This window comes from Carcharhinus amblyrhynchos, chromosome 7 (assembly GCF_965287045.1).
Source record: "Carcharhinus amblyrhynchos chromosome 7, sCarAmb.v2.hapA, whole genome shotgun sequence".
NCBI lineage: Eukaryota > Metazoa > Chordata > Chondrichthyes > Carcharhiniformes > Carcharhinidae > Carcharhinus > Carcharhinus amblyrhynchos.
Window position 1 is genome coordinate 94,567,978 of NC_137330.1, and position 15,012 is coordinate 94,582,989.

Sequence of the window (15,012 nt, forward strand, 5' to 3'; positions counted from 1 at the left end):
TTTTTTCATCCAGAGGAAGATGGTGATCTAAAATTTGTTGTCAGAGGCAGAAACTCTCATCATATTTAAAAAAAACACCAATATGGACTTGAGGTGCAATAATCTACATGGATATAGACCCAGAACTGGAAGATGCACTAAAGATGGATAAAGTATAAGACCATAGGACATGGGAGCAGAATTAGGCCACTTGGCCCAACAAGTCTGCTCTGCCCTTCAGAAACAGCAGATATTTTTCTCATCTCCATTCTCCTGCCTTTGCCCCATAACCCCTGATTGTCTTACTAATCAAGAGCCTCAAGAAATACTGCTGATGCTGAAAATCTGAATTAAAAACAAAATGCTGGGAAAACTTGGCTTGTCTGGCAGCATCTGTGGAGAGATCTGTGGGAGGTGGTGCATTGGTAATGCTAAATTCTCCCTCTTGATCAGTTTTCCAGAGGCACAATGCTTCCTGTAGACATTGTGGAGCCTCGATAAGACGTTGATTCTCTCATTGTTGTTGTAGCCCTCAGTAAGATCTCACTGAGGGTGTGACTGTGTTAGTATGGTCTGGCAACTTTTCACGTCTGCCCACAGTGAGTGTGAATACTATAGTCAGACTGTCTGTTTAACCCTTTCCATTCATTCCTGCCCTTCTGCAGCTCACATTCCCTGGGTTTACCCTACAGCAGTGGTCACACCTTGACCTGTCAAGACGCTAAGCTCATGAAATTCCCTCAGTAAACAGCTCCCTTCAGCTCTTATTACTGCAATAAAATAATAACTCCTATTTGCATTTTATAATTTATGTGTAATTCTCCAGTAATAAAATCCTATCAAGTCTCATTTAGAGGTATGTCCATTGTCAACTTGTTTCACAACAAATAATAAATTGGTTTCATTTGTCCCTGTAAGACTTCCTTAAAACCTACTTCTTTGAGCTTTTGGTTATCTGCTCTAATAGTTATACAAGTTAATTGAAAGAAAAGAGTGATATGAGGAATATGGTAACAGAACACAGGATTAATATGGAGCATAGACACAGATTGATTCAGTTGAACAACCCATATGCATTTTATAATATCTATGCATTCTCCAGTGACAACATCCTAATCCTATGGAATCTAATTTAATTGATGACGCACATCCCTTGTCATCCGATTTAACATGTTTCACAACACATATTAAACTGGTTTTATTTGTTCAATTGGTTTGTATTTTTCTGTCAAGTACTTTCCACTAAACAAAGTGATTCTTCCAGGCACATAACGCATTTTAGCTGAGACAGTTGCATAGCGTGTGCAGTAATGCCTTTCATTTAATGCAGGAGTAAAGGAATTTGCAGTGATTAAATTATTTATAAATGTTTTCTAGTAAAAAATCTAACTTTGTGGAGGAGTAATTGGTGGTAGATTGCAGAATAAAAGTGTCAAGGAATAAATAGACATTTTGTTGACAGCAGAATGTTTTAAGTATGAGTGTGTTGAAGCATATTGTGAAATGTTAATCAGCAATGAGAAACACAAGACTGCTGAAGGATCAAAAAGAAACTAGATTTCTGTCCTGAACTTATTGCTTCACCTTTAGAACCTATCTGAATATAATGTTAGCCTTTAATGTTGTGGAAAATAGAGGAAGCTTCTCATTCTGCACTCATCAGGACAAACACAAGAATGCCAAATTTCAAATCATCCTAACAATTTATACATCAGGAGAGAAGACTGTTGATTGGTTGCTAAGCTGACTTTGATTGGCCAAGGTATTGTCATGGAGAAAGCAACTGGGAACTATACATTCCCTAAGTTCTAGGTGATTTAAAAAAAACATAAGGCTTGAACATATTTTATTTGCAGGGAATGGATCCCCAGACTATGAATGTATGTCGCTTTCAGAAAGCATAGATGAGCCACTTCGTAAGCTTGGCTGGATGTTAAATTGGATGTGGCTATTAATGCACTCAAAATTATTCAGCAAGCGCTGCCCAATTGTGGAGTCATATCTAGCATTAGATGTTTTGTAAGTGTGGATTGAGGACCGGCTGTTCTCCACCTGTTACGAACAACCAAAGCAATATGCTCTTTGATTCAATCGAGTATTCATAGGGAAGTATGGCTTATGTACCTGGCCTTGCATCAGTAAAGAAATTTATTCATATGGTAGGTAGAAGGTCATTTTGGATAGATGGCAGCATGCTGTTAGTGGAAAATACTATTTGTGTAACCAAGGTGAAACGGCTTGCTTACACTGCTATTCAAACTTTTGAGATTTTATTTTTCCAGAGTAATTTGTAGAGGTAGACAAGGCACTTTAAGGTCCAAAAGTGACAGCTTTCCTATTTGCAAGTTAGTGTGATACACTATTGCAATCAGGTTAGGAGGAGGGAACTGATTCCCCTTTGTCTCACTGCTTGGTTGGTTAGAACAGAATTTGAATTTAAAAAGGAGGTGATATTGCCAATATATAATATTTAACTCTGTGTGATTCATTAAGAAATAAGTCAGTCAGGTTCTTTGATTAACAAAAGATCATTTTGTTGCTAAATCTCACTCGAACAAAGGTGCTGAAATTATTAACAAAAGGTTCAAAACAAAATATGTGTCCATCTACCCATGAATGCAAAAAACAACACAAACAAAGCCCACCCAACTGTTGTGCCCCAACCTCCACACCCCGGTCTGCAAAAAAAAACCCTGTAGAGATCAGATTTTAAAACTTGGCCAAGTCAAAATTAAAGTCAGATAAAATATTATTCACAGATTGTCCAGATGCTTTTTTATAGCTGAAGGGTCACTTTCCACAGTAGCTGCTGATAAAAGTTTTTCCCTGAAGCAGTCTCTTTTTTCTTGGAGATACTGGTTTTTTTTGGAATCCTCCAGTATGAACTCTCGGTTCACAACGATGAGATCTGACTGTAGTTTTCAAATCACAAACAACTCAGCTTTAAAGAAAGAGGTGTCAGAGAAAGAGAATTGGGGGGTGGGGTGGGGGGGGCGGTGGGTGGATAGTGTAATGCTATCGTTCCCTCTAGCTCTGTGACTGGAGTTCTCCAGTCATGCTAGGGTCTAAGCCCAATGAATCAACCACAGAAATATTAATGCAGTGACAAAAGCAGACTCCCCAAAGCCTGTCCACTATCTACAAGACACAAGTCAGGAGTGTGATGGAATACTCTCCACTTGCCTGGATGAGTGCAACTCCAAGAACACTTGAGGCTTGACACCATTCAGGACAGAGCAGTCTGCTTGATTGTTACCCCTTGCTTAAACATTCAATGCCTCCACCATTGACAAACTGTGGCAACCATGTGTACCATCCACAAGATACATTGCAGGATCTCACAAAGGTTTCTTAGGCAGCACCTTCCAATTCCTGACCACTACAATCTAGAAGAACAAGAGGAGAAAACACTGGGAACGCCATCATTTGGGGCCTCCCCTCCAAGTCACTCACCATCCTGACTTGGAAACATTGCTATTCCTTCACTGTAGCTGGATCAAAATCCTGGAACTCCTTCCTTAACACACTATTGGTGCACCTACATGTCGAGGATTGCAGCGATTCAAGAAGTCAGCTCACCACCATCTTCTGAAGAGCAACTAGGGATGAGCAATAAATGCTGGTCTAATCAGCTATGCCCACATCCCATAAATGAATTTAAAATATACTTATCCAATTCTTCAGCTGGAAGACTATCGACATGCTAAAAACTGCCATGTTCATTACAAAATTAGATGTGTTAAAGGGATAAGGGCAGATCTCCTTAACACTTCCGGCTAAAGTAATAACAATCTTCATCAACCCAGACTTCTTTTCCCAATGCCAAGTTATACCATTTGGACTAAGGTTTGCTCTGACCACCTTCCACAAACCTAGTCTCTAATTCTCAGTTCAAATCCAATGTATCCTACATCCAGGACACTTGAACTCTCTCTGGTTCCAATCTGGGCTGAGCTTAGCCATTATCTCTGAGAACTCCAGTTTCCACAAGACAGTCCTTGCAGCATTAGAACTGCACCAGTTCCCTTTGCTTAGTGAAAGTGTTCTTTTCAAAATGTTCAGTATGTATACGTGCAGCTGATGACATTATAAATTAATATTGTATTTAACGCATCTACATAACTACAATGAATAATGATCTGATCAGGATAACCTTTGTGCCACAGGATGACTTTGACACGCTCTAGCGAAGGCAAGAGCTCATGGAATCCAAGAAAAATTGAATTGAGAATTGGCTGAGTTGCAGGAAGCAGAGGGTAATAGTTGAGGGGTGTTTTTCTGACTGGAAGACTGTGTCTAGTGGGGTCCTGCAGGGATTAATGTTGGAACACTTACTGTTTGTGGTTTGTATAAATGACTTAGACTTGAATATATGAGGGCTGATCATTAAGTTTGCAGATGATATGAAAATTAGTGGGTTGGCAGAGAAGAGGATATCCTTAGATTACGGAGGATATAGACAGGCTGGTCAGATGGGCTGATCAGTGGCAAATGGAATTCAATCCAGATGATTGTGAGCTGATGCATTTATGCTAGAACTGTATAAAATGTTGGTTCATCCATAGCTAGAGCATTGTGTGCAGTTCTGGAATCCACATTATAGGAAGGATGTGGTGGCACTGGGAAGGGTGCAGAGATTTGCCAGGATGTTGTCTGGGCTGGAGAGTTTTAGTTATGAAGAGAGATTGGGTAGACTGAGAATTGCAATCCTAACCTTATTAAAAAAAAGCATCAACTAAAGTTGGAATGCTATTTTGTGTTAATGGATGACATGGGACAAGAAGATGTGGGTATAAATTGATGAAGGAAAGTTCAAACTTGATGTCAGAAAGCACTTGTTCATGCAGTTCTATCAAAATCTGGTCATCCGGGTAGAATAGTGGAGACAAAAACTCTGGAGTCATTCATGAAGCATTTGGATTCTGTAATTCTGAGTAGGTGTATTCCTGTTGATGAATGAGTTTAGTAAACTGAATATTCCCACATAACTTGCCCTATAAGTAGTTATTTTTATGATCTTTCTGAACTACTATCTTAAAGAAGCTATGTTGTTATGGGGATAGAAACAGCAAACCATGTGTGTACAGCAAGATTCCACAAATAGCAATTGGATGAAATATTCTGGCATCACCATTGAACAGAAATTCAATTGGATCAGCCACATTTATGCTGTGCAACCAAAATACATCAGAGGCTGAGTGCTCTGTGGCCAGTGGCTCCCCTCTTGACCTCTGCAAAGTTTCTCCACCACCTACAAAGGTGCTGGAAAGACTTTCAGGAAGGTAACTGAATATTCTCCACCTGCCTGGATAGTGCAGCAGCAATAACATTCAAGAACCCTAATGCAATCCAGAACAAAACAAACCTCTTGATCAGCAGCCCAGTCATTAACTTAAACATGCACTCACTCTACTATCGTCACACTATGGCTACACTAAACACATCCACAAGGTGCTCTGCAGCAACTCGCCCAGGCTTCTTCGACAGCACCTTCCAAACCCGCAAACTCCATCACCTAGACTTGCATGTAGCAAGAGCATATTGGGGTGAATTTTCCTGTTCCATTCAACATGGGAACTGCAGCAGGCCAGGGGCGGACCATGGAAAGGTCTGTTGACCTTGGGTGGGATTTCCCAGTTTTGGGGCGACTGCGGCCGTCAAATTCCGCCAGATCCACCCTACCTCCTGCCCCAAGTCACACATCATCCTGTTTGGTGATCCTCCTAGTTAAATAGAATAAAGACAAATTAAAACCTACCTTTCACCTGAAACCTTCTGTTCCTTGGTGCACGTTTGAATTTGAGTACATTGTGAAATGAAAGTCGGATTTTGATTGAGGAGTATTGATTGGATGAGGTGTCGTGTTTGAAGCGTTATGCTTGATTCAGGAATTATTTGTAATGGAAGTGAATGGAAAGTGCTTTGCTCCAATGGAATTATATAATTGGATCAAATTTGTACTTGGACCAGGCAGGCATGTTTCTGGTGAGTAATAAATTGCAGGGCTGTAGTATCTGTCAGCTGCCACAAGAGACCACTAAAGCATTTCCAAAGTTTTCTAGAGTTTTCAGCAGACATTGCCTCAGCAATAGCTCAGTGAAGCATGTGAAAATGATCAGATGTTAAAGTTTCCTTTCTTGTTTTAGTAAAAACTTAAACAAGGACTTATTTAGCCAAATAACTGGAATAACTTGACAACACCATAAAATATTTATGGTTGTTCCCAAGAAGCTGTCAGTGTTGCAAGTTTTATAGCCAGGGTGGATTTTCTTTTTTTTTACTGCTTTGCTAAAACTATATTAATGTGTATTTATATAACACATTTAAAGTCATAAAACATCTCAAGGTGCTTCATAGGAATGTAACCTGGTAAAATGGACACTGAGCCAAAAAAAGAGACAATGACATTAATTTTTCCAATGTTTAACTAGCAGGAACTGGAGAAGGTTGGTAGAATCAACTGTGTCGAAGACTGCGGACAGCTCATGAAGACGATAAGACCATAAGACATGGAAGCAGAATTAGGCCACTCGGCCCATTGAGTCTGCTTGGCCATTCAATCATAGCTGATATTTTTCTTATCCCCATTCTCCTGCCTTTTCCCATAATCCCCGATCTCCTTATTAATCAATCTATCTATCTCTATCTTAAAGACAGAGAAAGGTGATAGTATGAGACAGAGGATTTAATTTATCACTTTGAGAAAGGCTGTGGCAGGGCATAAACCCAATTGGAACAGTTCAAATATGGAGATGCAGGAAAGATAGGCAAGGATTTTGGAGGCCACAACACTTTTGGTTGTTTTCAAGGACAGTGAAGCAAAGGATAGTTTCTTTTGAAGAAGGGATGATGACATGGGATTGGAAAGGAGGTGGGCAGTACTTGAGGAGAGAAAACTATTCGCAATATCAGCTAACTTGTGGGCCATTGGGTAAGTTGCCCAGGATTTGGTGGAAGTGGGGCCGAGAGAGGAGGAGGTGATTTCTCATAGACGAGATGACTTCAGACAGCGAATGAGATCAATAAAAGAAAAAATAAATAAAGAAGGTTCAGAACTAGGGCTTGGGAGAATCTTGGCTTAAAGGACAAGTGAACTGGAGGAATCTGCTAGATGCAACTGAAGAAATGATTTGATCTTAATAACGAAGAAGTCCATGAACTTCCCTCAGATGATGATGGAGAGGGTGGAGAAGGCAGAGGAGCAGTGTTTAAGGAAATGGTTGGTGATTTTATAGTAGTGAGCCGTTTTGGCAGCGGTGAGCTGGGCCTGGTTTTAATTAATGTGGTCCAGCTAGATTAGAAGATGAATGGCAAATCTGTTGTGCCCTGTCTACATTCAATTCTGCATCCTTTGGACTTAACACAGTGAATGGAACTATGTCAGGCTGACTGGCCAGGGTGGGAGGAAAGGAGGAAATGTTGGAGACTGGTGCTAACTACTTGAAGACACTTTTAAAGTTTAAGTTTATTTATTAGTGACACAAGTAGGCTTATATTAACACTGCAAATGAAGTTACTGAGAAAATTTTAGCTGTCTAAAGGAAAATAATACTACCAGAATTATTGATATATGCTTGTGTAATGACTGATTAATGTTTTTCAGCTTGAAGGAAGTATCAATACGACCTCCCATAGTTCAGTTCAGTTAGGACTATTGATCTTCTCAATAGACATCAATGATCTGAACTTGGGTCTGGGGGCACAATATCAAAAGTTGCAATTGACAAATAAAATGGGGAGTGTGGTTAACTAGGCTTCAGATACACAAATATTTTGAAGCTGATGAAGTTGTAAAGGTAGCCCTTGGCTTAGGCTCTTAGCTTCAGTTTTACTCCCGATTATAAAAGTGCTAATGCTAAAATAAAATCACTGGGGAGACTGCTGTTAGAAAACTGTTAGTCCAAAGCTGTGCAGGTTAGGTGAATTAGCCTTGTTAAATTGCTCCTTAGCATCAGGGGGACTAGCTAGGGTAAATACTAGCTAGGGTTATGGGGGGATTGTGTTTGGTGCAGACTCGATGGGCTGAATGGCCTCCTTCTGCAATGTAGGATTCTATGAAAACTGTGTGCTCTTGGGAACGCTGCTTAAGAAAGTGGGTCAAGGGCATGAAGAGAAAGAGAGGGGAGTTTTAATCATACCAATGGCAGGTTGCAGCGGACCAAGGAGTTGTTTAAAGCAGCAAATATGACAAACCTGAACCCAACTAGACTTGAGCACCTTTGCTTCCATTTTAACCATTTTGGGAGAAACCCAGTTACCCTGCACTGGGTCCATCCTCATTATCTGGAAATGAGGTTCTGTTTAAATTTAATATCGTCAACTACTATTCCCAGAGATGCAAGAGCAGCCAGATCCAGTAGGTAAATGCTTTCCACAGGGTAGGAATGTTTTGCCTACTCTTCATGCCTCTGTTATGAGCAACTAACCCTCACTCCCACTCCCTTCCACTTCTGTCCTGTGATATCCCCCATTCCTCTCTCCAGATTGCTGATCTGACTCTTGGACTTTAAGCAATAAATGGTTTCAGTTCTGAAGCTTTGAGATGGAACACCAGTCAAGTAATGAGAAATTAAGACAAAAGAAAAAGCAAAACAGGAGAAATGATTTGGAATTGTTTGATTATTTTGTTCATGTTATAACCATGTATCATTGTTATATCAATTAATGCCACAGTAATGCTCATTCCCAACATCTCAGCTTTATTACTAAATAATTGTTGAACCCAAAAGCCCTGAGGTGAAATCTTATAAAATGATAAGTCGCAGACGGTGAAAAATACACTGCACTGGATATACTGGTGTTCCAAGAGTTACCTTTGTCCAGAAAAGTGTTGCTGACTGTTGCGGTTTCTTTTCACTTTGCATGTGACTGTTTCTATGACAATTCATAGGGAGGTATTCAATTTAATTGCTGGTAATTGCTGTTAGCATCAACGGCAAGTAAATACATAACTCCTTGGAAATACATTCCTCCTCTGTTATTTTAATGGGGGCATTAATCTGTTGATTTTGGGTGAATTTACGTTACTACTAAAATAGTGGACAGAAGATCACCAAATGGACAGATTAAAACATTTCTGTTGATGGGCGGCACGGTGGCACAGTGGTTAGCATTGCTGCCTCACTGTGCCAAGAGCCCAGGTTCAATTCCTGGTTTGGTTCACTGTTTGTGCGGAGTCTGCATGTTATCCCCGTGCCTGCATGGGTTTCTTCCAGGTGCTCTGGTATCCTCCCACAGTCTGAAAGATGTGCAGGTTAGGTGCATTGGCCATGCTAAATTTTCCCTCAGTATACCTGAACAGGCGTCGGAGTGTGGCGACTAGGAGACTTTCACAGTAACTTCATTGCAGTGTTAATATAAGCCTATTGCAACACTAATAAGTAAACTTAAACTTAATATCATCAAAGTACTTTGCAACCCTTAGTTGTGCTGGACTGCTGGTAATTTCTTTTGTGTTTTCACATTGTGACTTCCCAAATACCGCATTATCTTTCTGGCTTGATGCAGGTCTCCTAGAATGCGTGGTAATTGATTTCATTACCCTTCCTCCCAGCAAAAGGATGGTGTTATTCAACCCCCAGTATCCTGCCTACCTGCTGTGTGTCAATATGTTGGCCACTCTCAGGAACTCATCCAACTTTCTATTAAATGGTTGCAACAAATCCGCATTCATTGTATTAGCAGCAAACAATTTTAAATGTCTCTACCTCTGGAGGTGGGGGGGAGTTGGTGGCACAATCTCCTAACATCTAACCTAGTTTTATGCTTTTAAAATTGACATCTCTTGCTGTGGAAAATGCATCTACACCAACACCATATCAATGACTGAAGATTTATGCCTCAATCTGCCCAAACTTAATTTTTCATAGGATCTTTAAAATCAATTCTCATAAGGTTGTGAACTTTGCTGTTAGTCAGGTTGGGTTCCAAGGCCTATAATATTATTTTTTAACTCACTATTCACTTTGCTTCTTAAATATGACTATTATGTCTTTGTCACTCTCTTAACTGCGACCTATCACTGACTTTGCATTCTGCTCCACCCCAGTCTCCAAGTATAATTCATCACATCTCTATCCCTTTTCAGTTCTGTAGAAGGGTCATATGGACTCAAAACATTAACTCTGTTTCTCTCTCCACGGATGCTATCAGACCTGTTGAATTTATCCAACATATTCCGTTTTTATTTCAGGTTTCCAGCATCTGCAGTATTTTGCTTTTATATGCATCTTAATCATGTCGAGGATGAAATTCCATAGGATTTTTGTGCTTGTTCACCATACATTTGACAGAAGAATGCCCAACCTTTGGGATAATGACATAAATGGTGCATGTGCCACTTATCTGTGGTTTCAATGGCTCTTCGATTGAAGCAGTGAAAAATGAATGGATGAGCTTCTGTGAAAATTCACATTTGGCGTGTAAAATTTTGGAAATCTATTTATCAAACATTTTGTATATACTTTCACTTCATATGACAATCTGAAAAGACAAAGCCATAGCATTTTTAAAGTGGAATATTAGTTTCAACTATCTTCTACCCATGTAACAATAATTAAAGCTTCCTGCCTTAAGTCATATCTGAATTTAACCAAACTTAAGATCCTCAAAGCTCACCACTGCAAAGTGTAGAATTTAGTTGCAATAAAATGTAATCTTTATCATTTGACTTCTCATGCTAAATGCTATTGACCACAACGACTTACTGTATTTTATCTCAGGGAAGTCACACTGTTTAACATTTTGCAATGGTATATTTGTATTTCATTAAGTTGAACTGTAGAGGAAGTTGCACCTTCAGAATTTGTTTTGTTATAATTCATTCACAGACTGTGAACTTTGCTGACAAGAACAGCATTTATTTCCCATCTCAAATTGCTCTTGAAATGATGATGATCTATGCCGCCTTGTACCGCTGCAGTCCATGTAGTGTAGGTACACCAACTGTGCTGTTAGGATGGAGTTCAAGTTTGACCCAGCAACAGGAAAGGAATGGGATAGATTTGCAAGCCAGGAAATAGGATGTTGTGTGACTCAGGGTACTCAGAAGTGGTAGTGTTCCCAGGCATCTGCTGCCCTTGTTCTTTTAGCTGTTAGGATTTTCAGGTTTGAAAGGTGATGCTGGAGGGATGAGTTGCATCTTATTCATGGCCACAGAGTGCCAGTGATGGAGGGATTGATGTTCAACGTGGTAACGATTGTCTTCTTTGGCAATGTAGGTCATGCAAATTATATCTGCAAAATTTGCTCAACTTGTCAACATCAAATCAGTTGTTTAGGTTTTCCTATTCCATTGAGGCAGCCATGATGGACAGAATTTTCCTCAGGTGGATAAAATTTCCTTGATGCACCGTAACACAGTGGTTAGCACTGCTGCTTCACAGCACTGGGATCCGGTTTCGATTCCTGGTTTGGGTCACTCTCTTTGTGGAGTTTGCACGTTCTACTCATGTCTGCATTGGTTTCCTCTGGGTGTTCCAGTTTCCTCCCACATTCTGAAAGATGTGCTGGTTATTTGCATTGACCTGAATAGGTGCCAGACTGTGGCAACTGGGGGAATTTCACAGTAACTTCATTGCAGTGTTAATGTAAGCCTTACTTGTGACTAATAAACTTTAAATATCGGGACTCAGAAATAATAGATTAACAGTATCTTTGTGAAAAAGCAGACATTAACTATTGACAGAGGAACCAGATATTATTCACACAAATACTGACTTTCTCTGCGCTCTTGGAAAGTGTGGCATGTACATTTGTAGTCCATTTGGAAATTCTTTTTGTTCCTAATTCTTCTCCAATAAATTAAATTTAATGTTAAATGTTCAGACTGGCTGTATTTGTTTGCTCTTTGGTGAACACTAAGCTGTGAACCTTATGTGTAAACACTACCACATAGAGGACATATAGATATTTATTGTCATTGTCTCTGCTTTCACATATTTGTGAGTTCAGTTTTGAAACTGAATCTTTTATCTGCTTATCTTACCAAAGAAACTGGTCAGCTTTTCATGTTCCTCACAGTGTGGGTTATAAAGCTGGAACAATGCCACAATGTGAAAGTCAAACATTTTTAACCTTGAAACTGGGTTGTTTAAATTCTCACAGTACCATGGGCTGGCTCCAAAACAGTACTTCTATTGCAATCATCACTGTTCAACTATTCATAAGTCTAGTCTTTTTTTCCCCCTGAAAGGTGCTTTTAGAGCCATTGAGTTCAGTTATCACAAGTTCCTTGGGTAAGTGTCAATTATTTCTGCTGTGCTTAGAAACCACACTATGGCAAAGCTATTTGTCACCTCTGCCTTAGTTAAATTCCTGTCTTGTTTCAGACTGTTCAGCATGGATTGATTAATGCAGATGTGAACACAACGGACTCCAGTGAAACATGAATTTCTTCATCTCCATTAGGGCATTACCCAAGGGTAGTAACCATAAGCTATCACACAGTGCAAGCTGCAACTGTGCAGGGGTATAAACAATCAGTAGGTGTCAACAGAACCATAAATCTGGGACAGTGTTCTGAGTATAAAGTAGCCATCATGCAAGATATTTGGAGGGACTTTCAAGTTTTTCATGGATGTTTTTACATTATTCAAGGACTAATATCTTGGAAAGCATTTTGGGACAGTAACTAGACTGATTTCATAATTAGGAATAAAAGCAAATTACTGTGGATGCTAGAATCTGAAACCAAAAGAGAAAATGCTGGAAAATCTCAGCAGGTCTGGCAGCATCTGTAAGGAGAGAAAAGAGCTGACGTTTCGAGTCCAGATGACCCTTTGTCAAAGCTAAAAGGCTTTAAAAGTGAGAGATATTTACACTGCAGGGTGAAGGAATGAAAGATGAGTCGTAACCACAGAAACCAGGGAAAAAGCATGAATTAGCTGTGCACAGACAGAATAAAGGGTGTGAATGAGCGAACAGCAGAGAAACTAAAATGACAGGGTAAACTGTGACATATGAAGATGTAGGGGGGAGGAGGAGGAGGAATGGATGGAACAGAGGCAAAATTTAGAAAAGGGGAAGCAAAGAGAGAGAAAAGGAAAGGAAAGGGGATAAATTAGGGGGAAAGAATTTGGGGGGGTAGAAAACTGAACATAAGAACATAAGAAATAGGAGCAGGAGTAGGCCATCTGGCCCTTCGGGCCTGCCCCGCCATTCAATAAGATCATGGCTGATCTGTCGTGGCTCAGTTCCACATTCCCGCCCTCTCCCCATAACCCTTAATCCCCTCTCTTATCAGAAACCCATCAACCCGCGTCTTAAAAATATTTAGCGAGGTAGCCTCCACCACTTCAACGGGCAGAGAATTCCAGAGATTCACCACCCTTTGAGTGAAGAAGTTTTTCCTCAACTCCGTTCTAAACCGCCCCCCCTTTATCTTGAGGCTGTGCCCCCTAGTCCTACTGTCTTTTCTGAGCGGGAAGAGTCTTTCCACCTCTATCCTATCCATCCCATTCATCATCTTATACGTCTCAATGAGATCTCCCCTCATTCTTCTAAACTCTAACGAGTACAAGCCTAGTTTATTCAGCCTCTCCTCATAGCTCAACCCCCTCAACTCCGCCATCAGCCTAGTAAACCTTCTCTGCACTCCCTCCAAGGCCAAAATATCCTTGCGTAAGTACGGCGCCCAAAACTGCACACAGTACTCCAGCTGCAGCCTCACCAATGCCCTATATAGCCGCAGCAAGACCTCCCTACTTTTATATTCAATCCCCCTCGCTATGAAGGCCAGCATCCCATTCGCCTTCCTGACCACCTGCTGCACCTGCAAGCTGGGTTTTTGCGACTCATGCACAAGGACCCCGAGGTCCCTCTGCACCGTCGCCTGCTGCAGTTTTTCTCCACGTAAGTAATAATCCTTCCTACCATTATTCCTACCAAAGTGGACCACCTCGCACTTGCCAACATTAAATTCCATTTGCCAGTTCCTGGCCCATTCGCCCAGCCTATCTAAATCCTTCTGCAGACTCTCCACACCCTCCGCGCAATTTGCCGCAGTAAAAAATTAAACAAAATAGAATGAAAACAAAGGGGTCAAGGTGGGGTAGAGCAAATCTTCTGAAGTTATTGAATTTGATGTTGAGACTGGAAGGCTGTAACGTGCCTTCAGGTCTCAAGGAAGATGAGATGGTCTTCCTTCAGTTTGTATTGAGCTTTACTGGAACATTGCAGCAAGCCAAGGACAGACATGTGGACATGAGAGCAGGATTGTGTGTTAAAATGGCAAGCAACTGGAAGGTCAGGCTCCTGATTGTGCACAGACTGAAAGTGATCAGCAAAGCGATCACCCAGTCTATGTTTGGTCTCTCCAACATAGAGGAGACCACATTGGGAGCAGCAAATGCACTACACCAAATTGAAAGAGGTGCAAGTGAAATGCTGCTTAACCTGGAATGAATGTTTTGGACCTCGAATGGTGAGCATAGAATAGGTAAAGAAACAGGTGTTACACCTTCTGCAATTGCATGGGATGGTGCCATGAGTGACGGGAAAGATGTTGGGTATCGTAGAGGAGTGGACTAGGTTATCCTGGAGGGAACATTCTCTGCGGAATGCTGACAAAAGGAGTGAAGTGAAAATGTTTTTGGTGGTGGCATCACACTGGAGGTGGTGAAAATGGTGGAGGATTATGCTTTGAGGCTGGTGGGGTGAAATTTGAGAACAAGGGGGATTCTGTCCTTGTTCGGGGAGAGAGGAGACGGGTGAGGGTCGTGGCGCAGGAGGTGGACTGTATGCTTTTGAGGGCCTTGTCTACAACTGTAGGTGGGAATCCACAGTTGAGGAAAAAGGAGCACTTATAAGAAGCTGCACTTTGGAAAGTGGCAGCATCAGAACAAATATGTTGGAGGCGAAGGAGCTGAGAGAAAGGGATGGAGTCCTTACAGGATGTGGGGTCTGAAGAGCTGTAGTCCAGATAGCTGTGGGAGTCAGTGGGTTTGCAATGGATATTGGTAGATAGTCTATTGTCTGAAATGGAGACAGAAAGGTCAAGGAAGGGAAGGGAAGTGTCTGAGATGGACCAGGTGA